The sequence below is a fragment of the Numida meleagris genome, chromosome 4 (assembly GCF_002078875.1).
Source record: "Numida meleagris isolate 19003 breed g44 Domestic line chromosome 4, NumMel1.0, whole genome shotgun sequence".
NCBI classification, from domain to species: Eukaryota; Metazoa; Chordata; class Aves; order Galliformes; family Numididae; genus Numida; species Numida meleagris.
Window position 1 is genome coordinate 37,366,128 of NC_034412.1, and position 15,472 is coordinate 37,381,599.

The 15,472-nt window shown below is 37.4% G+C and overlaps 1 long non-coding RNA gene across 3 annotated transcripts in view; it reads right to left on the bottom strand.

The window, feature by feature from the left end:
* LOC110398912 overlaps positions 1-15,472 on the bottom strand; it is a 78,829-nt gene that overhangs the window by 16,901 nt on the left and 46,456 nt on the right. For 2 of the 3 annotated variants that reach the window (XR_002438744.1, XR_002438745.1), the window contains 2 exons: positions 8,052-8,154; positions 5,328-6,673 (listed from right to left, as the gene is read on the bottom strand). This is a non-coding gene — a long non-coding RNA (uncharacterized LOC110398912). Of the gene's footprint in view, positions 1-5,327; positions 6,674-8,051; positions 8,155-15,472 lie in introns of those variants that run through there. The other variant, XR_002438746.1, reaches the window with a different exon arrangement.

Sequence of the window (15,472 nt, forward strand, 5' to 3'; positions counted from 1 at the left end):
CTCTTGTTAAGAAGTGTATGTATGCAGTTCAAGCTGCATGTAGCCAACAGGAAGGAAATATAAACAAACCTATTGGGAGGATTGCTTCATCATTTGTTTTGTTCTTGATGGATACATCTGAATCCAACATGAAGGATTTATTTAATGCTTCCTGCAGTATACATGTCCCAGTGTAAAAAAAATCAAGGTGAGTTCAAAGCTGTACACATCTACCTTCAGCAGCATTAATTACTGATGATCAGTCTCAATCTTTTAAATACCTTTTCCAAAACAAGTACAATGACTTCTGGCTGGAAAAGAGAAAAAAAATCTGATCACTCTGCACTATCACCAGTCATCCCTGAAATGAGAAGAATATTTCTGTTATCTCTTCTGCAGTGAATGCTGTCATTATAATGACTGTCATAACATACATTAAATTTACTTAGTGATGTATTCGTATGCCTAGAATAACGGCAATTGTCTCCCTCATGTACATCGCCCCTATAGCCTAGCATTAACTAAGCCTTGCCTTTATGTGCAGCTTTCTCAAGCACTGATTTCCTGCCATAGACACCTGTACTCTCTACTATGTTTAAATGTTAACAATAAAACTTGCAAGAATAGATTGATGTGAAAAGGCGCAAAAGTCAGATGGACCATATCTAATTTTATCTTGCTGTCATCCTATGGTGCATTCCCAGTCACGTAATAATAAAGAGAACAGAGGGAAGGCTGAGGAGAGAGGAGGATAGTAAATTGCTTTTTGACAACTGCCTTCTGACTTAAAGTTTCACACACACCTTTTCCTCAGGCCTATAAAAGTGCACTTACTGAATTCAGCACATGAAAATGTAAGAAGTCACGGCAATATTTTCCAGAATGATGAAAGAAGCAACTTCATACAGGGACACAGCTAATGGGAAGCCCAACAGGAATTTTTAGTGCCTGCATTTTTTAATGCTCTCTTCTTGTTTAGGGGTGCTTTATTACAGACAATTGCTCCTCCTCATTAACTTATAGTTTGGCGCTGATAGCTCTATAAACTCTCTTAACAGCCCCCAAGAGTACTGCTGTAGTGAAAGATCTGGTTGTGTTTCCATTATAAACCTACTTTCAGAGATATTTATAACTCAGCCATTTTAATTTGCATCAGGCTTTGGGGAACTTGGCTTACAGGTCAACGAGTGAAATAATTTTCAGCTTATGTATTTGAAAAGAAAAGATTTTAGCCAAGAGCAGTTTGCAGTACAGAAAATTCTATCATAATTTAGAAGCTTCCAGGATAAGATAATTAATATTCTCTTATGCTGTAATTATATAATGTGAATTATACATGTTGCATTTGTTTATATAAGTCCAGATTAATAAGACACCATATTAATGCTTTAAGATGCATTTTTAAGAGCATCAAAATATGTTATTTTTACATATATCTGAATAATATACACATGGTTCAAAGAACTTCACCTTCTATTTTTGAAAATTCGTCACTTCCATGCATTTATAATTGCTTCACCAGATGTGAATAGAAAGAAAATATTGATGCATAATAGAAAAAAAAAAAAAAGTTGTCTTGTTCATGTGTTGTGATGATAACCCAGTGTACTAGTACACGAAAAAAATCTGACATTTCCTCTTTTTAGGTCCTTGCTTCTACCTTGAAAGTACTCAGCACCATATTCAGTCTCTAGGCTATTGACAAAGAAATGGAAGAAGCTCAACTTTCTTTTAGGTTTTGGGCTGGCTGGTAGTTACCTTTATAATCAGAGTGTTTTTCTAGTGCGGATATATTTACATAAATATATTATCTGTAACATGCATTCAAAGATTTGTTTGAATATTCAGTAATATTTGTCTTCAGGCAAACATTATTTTAACTTATATTTATGGTAATTTTCTCAGTTGTTTAACTTCAGAATCTAATAAACAAAATTTCTATTCTAGATAACATCATTGAGATCCTTCTCTTTATTAGCGTTTTCTATTGCACATCTGCTTGTCACTGACAGTCTCATCTCTGCTCTACATCACATCATTTCCAGTCTAAGTCAATTCAAACACTCCTTTTCACGTGATAGCTGGTCTTTCACTCCAGCTTCTTCTCTGTCAGAAAGCTGCATTACCTCTTCTAGGTCACAGGTATAAAAATCAAACAGAATCATCCTTAATGATTACCCATGTGGAGGTCCATTAGTTGCATTCCTTTTTATGAAGTTCACTGAAGAAGACCCTCTGTCTTCAGTGTTTAAGCCAATTTTGCCTCCATGCAAATACCCTTCTCTTTTCACTGTACTTGCTGATATTGGAGATTAGCGATTTTTTCACTTAATGTTGTCTACCAAGATGACTTAAAGTAGAAGTAATTGTGACGATGGTTCCTTTTTTTTTTTCCTTTGCCTGCCTTTTCTTCCTCCCTTATCCACAAACATCTCTTTTTAATACATTCTCAAATGTCTGATCAGAGTGGTTTCCTGCTTTATATGAATCCATCTTCACTATTTTGAGTACCGTTTACTTACTACCCACGCTGTCCCAAAACCTTGATCCAGCCACAAAAGAAACTTTTGTTTAATCTTAGATATACAGGGGCTGCCTTTGAAGTAAAAGATCATATCCTTCTGCTTTCAGATGTGTATGCAAAAAAGTATACGGTGAATGTTGCTAATATTGCTAGTTCACAGGATAGTTTGGAAACTGTATATATTATTTATAAACATGTTCATTTGGTTTAATTTTAAATGAAAATTTAATTAGGACTTTTCTGGTTCAGCATTGCTTTATATTAAATAAACTATTACTGATACTGGCCAGTTTTTTATAATTATTTCCCTGAATCTTTTATCTAAAATAGCTAGTTTTAATGATGAAAAGAATATATATATCCACTTTATCTGCTTTGTCCTTTGTCAATTTTCAAGTTTCTGTGTGCCTAAGCTTGGGGGTACTGGCTAACGTGTTGGGTTTACGGTTTATACACAATTGTATCATCATGCCAAAAAACACTGATGCCATTTCAGACGGAGATGTTTTTTTCTTTTTTATTTGTATTTGATTGTTTTAGTAGTTGTTGCTGCTTTTTAAATTTCTGTAAAATTCTTGTTCTACAGACAAATATACAATTAAGATTGTAGATTGAAGATTAGGTATTTTTTGTTTAAATATTAACATATGCAGTACTGTTTATCGAGCAAGGCTTAAAGCTCTGAAAATCTGATACAATTACCTTCACAAAAATTGCAAATCTTTCAGTCTCTGGAAAGTTACAAAAAATTGGTCTTTCCTTTCATCCTGAAATATAACGGAACGTCAACAACACTAAGTTCCTACACAATGAAATTTCTGAGAATTTTCATGATGAAAAAGTCAAAATAAATTCATAAAAAATAAAATATCTACATTCAGTAAGGACAAAAAAAAATTTTTGACCTTCTGCTGGATTTCCATCATTCTTAAATGTCCTGTGTGGGGATATAACACGACCTAACACCTGGAATAGTTAAAACATGCACTTCAACCTTATCAGCCCAACACAGTCCATGTTACCAAGACAAACCTTTACAAAGCCCAGCAAAGTAAATACATTGTTCTGATTTTGACAAATCAATATTTTCTGACTGCAAATAGGTCTGACTGTTCTAGTAAAAAACTAAAATGTTTTGTCATTGTGAAGTTTGATTCATGTCTGCAGTTTTCTGAGATCACCAAAGGGAAGTCTCTATAGATGGAAGCATACGGGTGTCACTGCAATGATGGCCACAGTTTCTTAGGTTCCTTTAATTTTGTTTTGAACAAGCGATTTTTTATTTGCCCCTTGAAAACTCAGAGTGGTTTTACAAATGAGAAATCTGGGGGACTTTTTGTAAAATATGGTAGAACTGAGTACTTGTTTAAAAATTTCATGGAGCATTTTCCTTGGCTATATTAGGGACAGAAAGATCTCATTATCTTCACTCTACATTCAGTCCCTCTTTAACTTCCATTTAGAATCTTTCTCCTTTGCCTTTTCCTACTGAATTATAATTGAGCTTCAGGAAGACTGCAGAACCTGCCTGCTCAAAAACCTCTAAAATAATAAAATTGAATTTTTCTCAGATTTTCTGTTCTGCAGTGCCTTTTTAATAATTTCTCCAAATGTACAAAGGCTTTGATGGGATAAAAGAGGAGTGCTTTATTTTTCTTAGAGCTTCCTAGTCTTGTTTTTTGGTTTTTCTTCCATGACTGTTCTTCAGGACTATGCTCTTTCTCATTACAACAAATAATGCTTCTATAAATAAGGTCTGTGTCTAATGAATGAGTGGACTGTGTTATAATTTGACACCATAGTAAAATTTGTCTTCAAGGAGATCAAAAAAGGCAAAGGGATAGAAATGCCTAATGTATGCCTTTGAAGTTGCTGGAAAAAAAAAGGGAATGTAAATAGTCATGGAAGAATACTGTATTGTATATTCACTAAATGGCGAGGGGCTTTAAGCTGTAGAAATGATCTACCAGACCACCCAAGCTCAAGTAATACATACCATGTTCTGTGCCTTATGTATTCTATCAAGTCCTTAACACGAGGATACATTTACCACACAAAAATTTAGCCACAGGAAGGATTGTTCGTACATTCATTTAATCTCTTATGTATGTATGTTGAAATAATTACTCATGTATTAAATATTGCAAACTAAAGAAAAAAAATTGTTCAGCTGCCACTATTTGCAACCTAGTAGCTGGTAGAATAAGAGAGAGCTAGATATCTTGAATAAACAATTTGTTATAGTTAACTATCTGGATCTTATCAATATCAAAACAAATGCAAATTTAAATAAGAAAGCATTTTCAAAAGTTATGAGAATATGCATAAACAGCAATGCTTTTCTTCAAAGCCTCAACCACCTGTTGAAGAAGAGTTGTGATGATCACTGATATTTGTTGTTCTGTATACAACAACAGACAACGATTGAAAAGACAACCCAATCAGAAGGAAAACGAAGTTTCAAAAATAGCTGACGGAAAAAATAGCATGTCTTAGAATCTGAGAACCTTACAGACTCTTCTTTCTCACCATGGGCTAGAGAAGGAAGAGTCAAGCACTGGAGGAGGCAGTCCTCCACAAGACAACAAAAATATTACATTGTGAACCAAATTCATCAAGAACTAAAATCTACTAGGAAGCTGAATGATTGGCACTCTTTCCAAAATTAATAGAAAATAGAATTGCAAGTAAATGAAATAATTTTGACTGGTAAGCTAGGAGAACATGCTGACCATCATCCACAGGCACCTCCTTTGACTCAGACACATACAGAAAAACAGAAAAGCTAAGTTATTTCATTTAAATGGTATAATTTATTCACAGTTTAAAGAATCAACATTTCAGAAACAAGTACCCTTCATCTTGCAGATACCTGACCCAGAAGCTCTCCTCCTGTCTACAGGGTCATGATGCCAAACAGCAGATGCTCTTAGGAAACATATTGGCATGATTTTCTGCAGCTGCTTAACTATACTTACAGGCTCCCTTTTCGCTATGAGTAATCCAGGAAATAGCCTAGTGGAGTCTGTGCATATTCAGACACAATGAGAACTACAAAAAAGCATGCACCATTGTTCATATTTTCTATGATATCCACATAAACTCATCAAACAAGTCCTGTTCTATTCCAATTCACTGAATTACTTTTTACTGCATTGTACTTACATAGGATCACTTGTCAGATTATTCCTCCTTTTTTTCTTTTTCATTCTTGATTTTGCTGGTTTCAAAATTACTCCTATCACTCTGCACAGGACCTCACAGAACCTTAACCGTAGGCCTTTGAGTAGACCCACTTCAAGAATAAGTCTGAAGTGAGCTTTCTCTGATTTTGATGGAACCAGGAATTTACTTGCTGCTGAATCTGATTTAGCCCCCTGGATCTGCCAGTGCAGTATCTTCCAGGGACCTAGGGTGTTACACTCCAGAAAATCCACAGAAAAGTCCTGTACAAAAATTCCTGAGTGTTATATAGACTTTAAAACTACCCAGATTTCCAGCAGGACTTCCTGGGAGTCCATTTTTTCAGCTTACCAAAGTTCATTTCTAATTGTACAATTTTTTTCTTTTAGGAACACTGCTGTGAGTATGCTGTACAGATAAGACAGCCCCACATTGCCTCTGTTAGTAGAGTTTTCTTACTTTTCTTACATTCTGCTCTATTGCAAATATAAGAGCTGCTCCGAAAGTAATGCCTCCTATTTTATTATGTTGATCCACAACATCAGAGGCAGATGTTGGTGGTATGGCAGTAGGGGTTGAACCTTCCCATCAATATTCCATTACATTCCATCCACGAGCGTAGCATGCAGGCTCTTGTTCTTCACTGATGAAAATACATAGCTAGTGGTGGTGACTGTGTTGAAAATTAGTGTTTCGTAGCTGAGAACTAGCTCTATCAAAGTGTTATTGTGCTCTTTGCACCTGTTGTCAATTTTATGGAAATAAATAGGAGGCATTACTTTTGGCACAATGGATGTATACCTCATTTATATGCTATGCATTACAGGCAACTGAAATGTGCATTACTCCAGGTGCGATAATGAAAACTGGAATCCTTCAGTGTCCTTGCTGTTTTCATTTTTCTTTAAACTTTCAACAGAATCTCACCTGCAATAATCTTCAGCATTCAGTTTATCCTTTCTTTTTCTCTTTTCTCATTTGGACTGTCTGCAGAAAAAAAAAGATCATATTAGTGAATATGTAATATTATAAGACACTATATCTCTGTGATGAAGGACTTTGCTGTGGCTACACTTTTTGAGAATCTTGCTGCAAAAATTGAGACTTCTCCTACACTGAGAGCTAATTGCTACTTACTTATTTTCCGACCATTTTTCTTAGTTACTCTTTCTTAGACTATTTATATTACCCCAGGTCTAGAAACAATATCATTTCTGTGTGCGCATATAAAAGTTCATATAGAAATTGATTTCAAATGAATGTGACATTCCATAACATATTCAATTTCACCAAAGCCAGAGCTTTTATATCCCAAATGTCAAATGTGTGTTTGAAACGATTTCTAGTAAATCACAAATACTTTGGAAAGATTCGTGTTTTCATATGTTGGGACTGTTTCAAGTGATTTCCCTCTTCAGTGTTATAATACTGCCTCTGCCTCAGACTAGCCCTGAGACCCAAGGTTGACCTTCATTTTTTATTCCAGATGAAGCGAGTCCCCTGAGAGGTCTTAATGATCTCAGCTGGGAGGAAAATAGTACGTAAACCTCAAAGGACTTACAAATAAGGACTGCCCAAAAAGTTAGGGTCAGAGAAGTCCTCAAAAGGAACTTTACTACTTTGTGCCCTCCAGCTTCACAGTACATTGGCTCTGGAAGAAGACTACACTGGATTCCTATAGGGAAGTAGCCATGGAAGCATTACTTCTGAGTACCAAAAGGCTCTGTTATCTCCCCACTTTTCATCCCTTATCTCCCTATCTCCCACATTTCATCCCTTATCTTATGACTTTCATGCTCTTCTAAGACTACTTCTATACAATTGTTACACTCCATCCTCCTAGATAGCTTGTCAGAGGCTCAGTCTTGACTGCAGTGTGAGGGTCACATTGTGCTTCCCTATCCTGGCTCAGCTGTGCATCATGTAACACTGGAGGCTGCTCTGTGCCCACTTACAAAAACTCCTATGAGCAAAAATAGCAGATGGAAAAGAGGCAGGCAGTGATGGGTCCTTGCATTCCCCTTCCTACTTCACACTTTAAACAAGCAGCAGATGATAAATCATAAGAGAAGTTTCACTGGTTCTAATGTCCATGGTCGTTCTTTGTCCAACGTTAGCAAAGAAGCCGTCTCCCCATCATCTAGTTATATAGAGAAATTAAGCCTCAAAAAGATCCTAGAAAAACATCCAGACTGATTGTCTCCATCCCCTACCAATTGCATTTTTAAGTCCTTACTCATAAGACACCTGGGAAGGCAGGAGCCTTACAGAATATTCTATTTGGTCAAGCATTTTACTGCACTACCAGGTAAAAACTGTTCCCAGCATCATTCATCCTATTGTCCTAGTTTACTGTTAAGCTCACCTGCTTTCTCCTGGCCCATCCTTCAGTCTGTACTTCCTATGTCATCTCTGCTTCATAAACATTTCAGGGCACTTTCATTCTATATACTTCTTCTTGCTTGAATCTGCATATAACAATAAGAAAGAAATAATACTGGTTAGTTATAGTTAATGAAGGGTAGATTCAAAATGGAAAGAATGAATCCAAATTTCTCCTGATCTGGGACTGCAAGGCTCTGGGTTTTGGCAAGTGTCCATATCTAATAAGAACAATGCTCAATGACATTGACATAAAAAATGAGGTTTAAAAAATCTGTATAAGCCAGTGGCCACATTTGTCACTAAAAACTCCCAGTATAACAGAGAAGATGGATCATCATGAGAAGAAGTAATCCCATCAAACTGTCTGCTAATTCTATTAAAATTATGCAAGTGACAAGTACTCTCTTAAGCACTGAATAACCCTACCAGAAGTATCTCTATCTATCAAAGCATGTTGATTTTGTATTAATTCTCATCAGCTGGAGAATGCACTATTCCATACACAGGTATACGCAATACTTATTTTTAAAAGGACACAAAAGTTTTCACTTTACTGCCACCATGTCGTTGTCTATCACACTGCTCAAACTGAATAGCTGACTTTTTTTGCTCCCATAAATATGTACTCTATATTTCCAAAGCAGATTACAGTGCTTATAGTGGCAATAGCAACATATGAACTGTACGCTGCACTTGCTATTCATCACTTGAGCTTTTCTTATGATAGTGCATTGTTTTTTACCTTCTGTATTCCATTTAATAGCTAGTATTTTACTTTAACTTGATGAAATTTTATAACGATCCTCTTTTGGTAAGTCATAGAGAAATAGGCTTTCAAAACCCTTCAGATACTCATTTTGTCTCTTTTGTTGTTGTGTTGCCATTTCGTTGCTGCAAAATTATTTAAAATGGGTGCAAAGTATTACTGGCCCCAAAGCCAACAGTTTCCTCCTCATTGTACTTGTTTAACAGCTGTCAGTGGAAGGACAGAGATTCCTCACACCATCAGTGGACTGAGCCATTATGGTCTACATCCAAGTGTGACCTTGAGAGGTGTACTTTGTGAATATGCAATTCCATAAGTACTGGTGACCAAAAGTTGTGGTATGCCTAGCTTTCATAATTTCAAAATAATTGGAAAAGGTGATTTATCTCCTGCCAACTTTTACTGATCATTATTAAGTATGTAATATGTCCCAAAGTGTTAAACTGTGTCTTAGAGCTGCTAGATTTTACACATTTGCATGGATTTAAAAATCAGACCTAAAGCTGTTGCTGTCAAGTATTTTTAACGTAGTCCACAGAACTGATACTGCTCCATTTTTACCATTCTCTTTGGTATCTACACAATGACAAGAATTAAGTTTTTGACCTTTAATCTAAAGAACATTCAGACAAGATTGAGAAAGTGCACATTTGGAAATATATCCTTCAGAGACACAGGAGAGAGAAAAGAGAGTCTGAGTGAGGGCGCAAACAATAAAGCACCTTTTTCATTCTTAGTCTCTAGAGTCTCTGCATGATATCTGGGGAATCCAGATGGGCAAACGGTCTCGAACAAATGAGAAAACATAGCAGATTTCTTGCAAAGGAATCTATAAAAAGAGTTTTAAAATGTTGTACCTGTCAGTGCAAAATTTCTAATCTAAACTCTGAATTTGGAACAGCAAATACATCTTTTTTGAAGGTTGAGGAGATTGAGCTAGTTTCTGCCACTACAATCATTCCTCTATCAGCACCTCCACATTATCTCTTTCCATGCACTTTAGGCTTGAAGTGAGAGTAGGAGGAGAAGCATAGCAAGTCTGCTGGAAGTTCTCTGCTCTCATTCTTTCACCCTTGTCTCCTTTACTTGGCTGAAGCTGTACACATCTGCTTCACCAGCTTTCTCTGGTGCCTTGTTCAATGGAGCCCCCCTGCCTGAAATTTCCTTCCTGACCCAATCCTTCATGCCTCCACCCCTTATTCTTTTAAGTCTCTTCTCAAAATACTCGTCTCGTAAAATCTCTAAACCCCAATCCTCCCATTGAGTCCATCAAAGTAGCATAGATAAAAAACAAAAACAGCCCCCTGCAGCTCTACTAGGACATGAAAATGAGCTGAAAGCAAGTGCTCAGTCACTCTACTTCAGAGTTTTCTTCTCATGTTGCTTTTCTTATTTAGTCTATCTAGACTGATTATTAACTATTCTTCTACAGTGTTTTACCTGGGCTGTGAGTTTCCAAGGGCAGGATCTTCCTTTTGATAAAGAGAGTCCATAAAAGATAAAATCTCCTCTTGGCATAGGAAGATTTTTCATTCAAATGTTCTCTAACCAATTTTGAGCATCAAAAATGACTGAAAAGCAATGGGCTATCACCACAAGATTCCCATCATAATTTATTTAACTGAGAAATGCAGATAAGTATCTAGGTTTTCAGATGCTTCTGAAGACAAAGGACTGTATTCATCAGATGGTTGGAAAAACAAAGTAACAATAAAGCCTACTTTTTCTGGTCAAGGAAGTACTTTAACAGATGTTTTCTAACGTCAGAATGACTCAAACCATATGGGTGATTCTGGTCCCAAATCTTCTAAGGTCAACCAATCACTTGCTTTCACTTAGACAGCTGCAAATTTAATCAGTTGAATTCTGACTTCTGAACATTTAAAGCTTGTATTTAAGTCTAGCAAAGCTCAGTCTGAATCACATTTTTTCTCCCATCTTTCAGGATAGCACTCACCTCCGTGCATAAAACAGGCACAGGGCTGATTCACAAAGGCTGTCCCACTTACATGCCAGATTTCAGTAAGGCTGTAGTGAGGAAAAGGCCTTCTGATGATGATTTGTAAGGTAAGCTCATTCTTTTTTAGTCCAAGATTTATTTCCCAAAATATGCAGAACTGAGGCTGAAGTCAGACCAAGGTCAGTGCACTGTGATTTTATTTGAAGATGGATTTAACTTTACAATTTCAAAGAACTTTGTATCTTCTGCACTTAAGGCAGTTGGATTTCTCTGTAGTTATGCATGTCATTTGGAAGGTAAATGTGTTGATTTGCTCATTATTAAGAGCATCATGGAAAAAGATAATTTTCATGATTCAGGGATGAAATGCGAAAAGATTGCTGTTATGAAATACTTTGTTATTCTGTTTTTTAAAGATACAGGATCACCTATCCAGCCTACTTCAAAGAGTGATCTATGATCATAGTAGATTACATCCTAACTCCCCAAGGCCATCTGAGGGGACAAAAAGATCACTTTTTTGCTTGGTTTTTAATGTGTTTTGTTTTTTTTTTTCTCTAGTTGTGTATCAGAAACATGCAAATCAGAGACTAGAATTATGAAACCTATAAGCAAAATAAAGAATTGACTGTTTCCATATTACCATCAGATTTACAGGGGAAAAACACAGAAGCGTCTCTTTAACCATTGCACCAATACTTCTTTTTTTCCACTGGAAGTTGCTCACTACAGCAAAATAATAGACAATGTCTTCAGAGAAAAAACGGGATTTTTAAACTGATGAAGTCTTTGGGGCAGGTGTTGAATTACTTATTGTTCTGAGAAGACCATATGCCAAATTTTTAGTGTGCAGCAGTGGTGAGCACTCAGCAGCATGGTTCATATTGATCTCTTTACTAAGGGACTTCCCCCTTGGCTGGGGTTCAGATCTTTGCACTTGTAACTTGAAAGCTTTATGGGCCTGATTGCTTTCCCATGGCACTTGTGCAGCCACAGCCAACACTCATCTCACCAGTCACAGTTCTGAGTAAGGCACAGTTCTGAGTAAGGCAGATAGGACATGTTTTCACAGCCTCCTTCCATCCTCCTTACCAGCAAAAATCAATATTCACACAAGGAGTTTCATTTAAAGCAATTATTTCAGGCCACATGTTTTAGTACCTTTCGCCTGCTTTGCTCAGTCCACTTTTTGAAAACATCTCAGTCTTTTTCTCAAAGAGACGCAGGATGTAAAACATAAAAGGATGATAAAATCTAGAATGCAAGAAAATGTAGCTCTGGCCCAGATTAGGCAGCTACATAGTAGAGAAAACCACAGGCAGGTCAGGCAAAGTCTGAAGAGTTCACAGACTCAGTTTACGGTTGATCTTTGGCCAAACATATTGCAGGCAAATTTTGACAATGCACAGAAGGCCGAGTTTCTTCCATAACTGAGTAACTGGCCTGCCCAGCCTGAGAGCTGTCACTGTCACATTTTTCTTTGGAAACTGATGGATTTCTGCAACCATTAAAAGAATCTAGTTCTAAGTGGGAGTTATTTTACCACTATGGGCCAACTGCTGCAGCCAGTTGACTGGTCAGGCTACAGAGTGTCACCAGGAAACTCACCTGAACCTGTGCTCTGTTAAGCTCATTTTCAAAGGAATTTATCCAAGTCAAAGGTACTAGAAACAGAGAAAAGGGACAGCACACATCTTATGCAACTGACCTGCTAGTCCACATTCCACAAAGTAAAAAACGAAAACTGGCAGTTTAGTAAAATGAGGTATACAGAGAAAGAGACTAGGTCCCATATCCCCACATAAACTGCCTCTTTTTTAATTATCTTTGCATTAGGTCATTAGGTGCTGCGTTTTTCCCCCCTCTTGGGTTCAATTTCCATGAAAATGGAAATATCTAAATGCAACTGCCATTGAGGTATGTCTTATTTAGAACAAAAACCTTCACTCAATACAAACTCTTTGTTTCTGCTCTGCTTGCAATGGCTTTATTGACCACTATGTGCAGTCAAATGGATTGCACCTAGTTGCTGTACATGAGTGTGCAAATGCATTTAGTCTGCCAGCCCTCTGGAAGATGGGCAACTTGTTTCCTTTCTCATGGCTAGAAACCTGTTTTCTTTGTAGAGGAAGGAGGTAAAGGTTCTGCTCATCTAAAACTGTACAGAGAGGAAGCCTTGGAAAGACTACAGCTTTCTAATGCTCAGAAATGCTTCATACTCCTGTTCCTCAGTGGCAACAGCTGAGCATTTCAGGTGGCAGCACTGTATTCTGAAACTCCCATGTCAGGGCCAGCCTTGTTGACAGCTCCTGTCTTCACGATCCATAAGAGCATTTGTAACGTGAAAAGGACATTACATGACACTGCATCTCTTTGAGATTTATGTGGCTGAGAAATAGTGAGGTTCTTGTGATGCGTTTCTAAATACTACTGCAAAGTTTACTCTAGTATTTCAAGACTGGATAGGGTAAATGAAAATTTAAATACTTAGCTACAATTAAAAACAATTTTGGTTATTTGCCTACTTTTCCATCTTATTTTTCAAGTGCTTCCATTTTTGCCATCTTTCTTTCCACTGTTTTCCAGCTGTCCAGAGGGCAAATATACAACTAGTACACAAGTCCTACATCTCTCTGACAAAGCAATGACATTTATTTATTATACTGCTTTCAAATCCTAGTTACAATAACACCAGTGAAGCTGTGAACTTCTCCCATGACGTAAGGGAGACTAGTAGCATAGCTATTTGTTTTATTTGGACATCTCCTTGCCTACTAAGCCAAGAACTTGCCCAATTAGACCTAGCCTGTAGTAGAAAGAGAACTGGTAGCCTTCTGATGTGTGAAAAACAATCTTCTCCAGATTTTACTTTAATCAAAATTGAACCAAAATATAAAATATTTCACAAATTCCTATGAACCAGATATTCCAATAACATTTTCTTTTTGAGTCTAAGACGTATAGTAATTCCCAGATTAAGTATTCTACCCAGAACATGCATCCTCTCAATAAAATTGCCATTATCATCAGTTTTGCTAATGCAAAAAGGGTCGGTTTTGCTGAACAGCTGCCTGTGACTTAAAGGTTTATAGTCTTTGGGGTTTTGTTATGGCCAAGATTGAGCGTTCTCCTTCCCTTGCCAAGTAGAGAGGTGGGAAGAACTAGCACATTCTAAGCTGGCGACCTTGTATTCCCAAGGACCCCATCTCAGGAGCACCCTGCCCCAAAAGTCCCCAAATGAAATCCTGGGCTGCATTTAGCAAATATATTGTGACAGAAATCTTTCAGGCTTAACACAACTGTATTTTCTTTTTCTGTTGGAAAATAGTATGAATAACGCTAACAGAGAACAGCATGGGGTTGCCCCACTCCAGGGGAAATTCTGGGTATTCAGAAGAAATCCCTGTAAATAGGTTACAGAAAAGAGCAAATACAGCCTTCCATATCTGCGCCAGTGACACTAACAGGACCATGCCCAGGGCACATACTATAGGAGAGACTGTTGTCTGCAGAATAATGATAAGAGACTATTTTCTGGCTTCTATCATATGTCATGATCAGGGCTATAAGAATGATGCACAGAATGCATGGCAAGTTTCCATAGTTGCATAAGCCAGCCCCTGCTGATACATGCTTCCTCCCTGCACTTTTTATGGCGGGACTCAGTCATGGTCATGGCAGAAACCTCTGCAAAAATGAGCACTGGGAAGGGTGGAGTTTATACATCCCTCCTTTGGGATTATCCACACACCAGCCAGGCTTGACAAGGCCTCTCGTCTCTAAACATACAAGAGATGCAAAGGTATTGGTGATGGCACTGCTATAAATCAGCTTTAGAATTTGTCATATGTTTTTTTCCTTCTGATCATGCATAAGAACAAAACTCCATAACTCAAAAAAAGATGTTTATATATCATTAATTAATTTAGCCTACATCCAGGGGCATAATAAGGGTCGCATTTTATGAGGCCATGTTTTTGTACTTACATATTCACCATCGTGTCTCTTTTTCCAGGTATGGATACATGCATGTATAAGTGTATATGCACTTATAAAAATAGACATAACTTTCAAAAGCACTCCTGATACACTTTGTGGTCTATTGACAATACAGCACTTGAAGGCTTACAAAGAAGGGAGGACATGTAACCTTCGGACCTGGTGCTGCTGTTATCTGAATATGTGGGCACGCATGTGCTTAAGTCTGAACCACTGGCTGTCCTCTCCAGTTGCATTAGTCAGTCCACACATGTGACACAGCATGCTGTGAATGGTGACAGAGGCATCTGTGCTGAACACTGCTGCTCTGTTAGATCTGAGCCTGAACATGATGGGCCAGAAGCAGTTATAAACTGAAATAGTTGCAGGTAGTAGTATGCCCCTAGGGAAGCAAGATGTCAGATTTTCAAAGGGTAGTTTTAGTTCTGCACAAATCTGTAATTTGTGCTTGTAATTTACCAGCTGCATTTGAACCAATGGTAAAAGTGCTCTCAGAATTCCCTGCCTCAGTAGCTGCTCCTTCTGCAGATAAAAATGTCTTACTATTGAACCTAGAGGTTGCAGGAGGAAAGGGATGTGTCTCAGTCTGCTTGAAGATGCCATACCCCTCTACCACATTCTATATATGGTCCATCACAGAATAGAAACAGCAAGCACAAAAACAGCAGGCACCTTG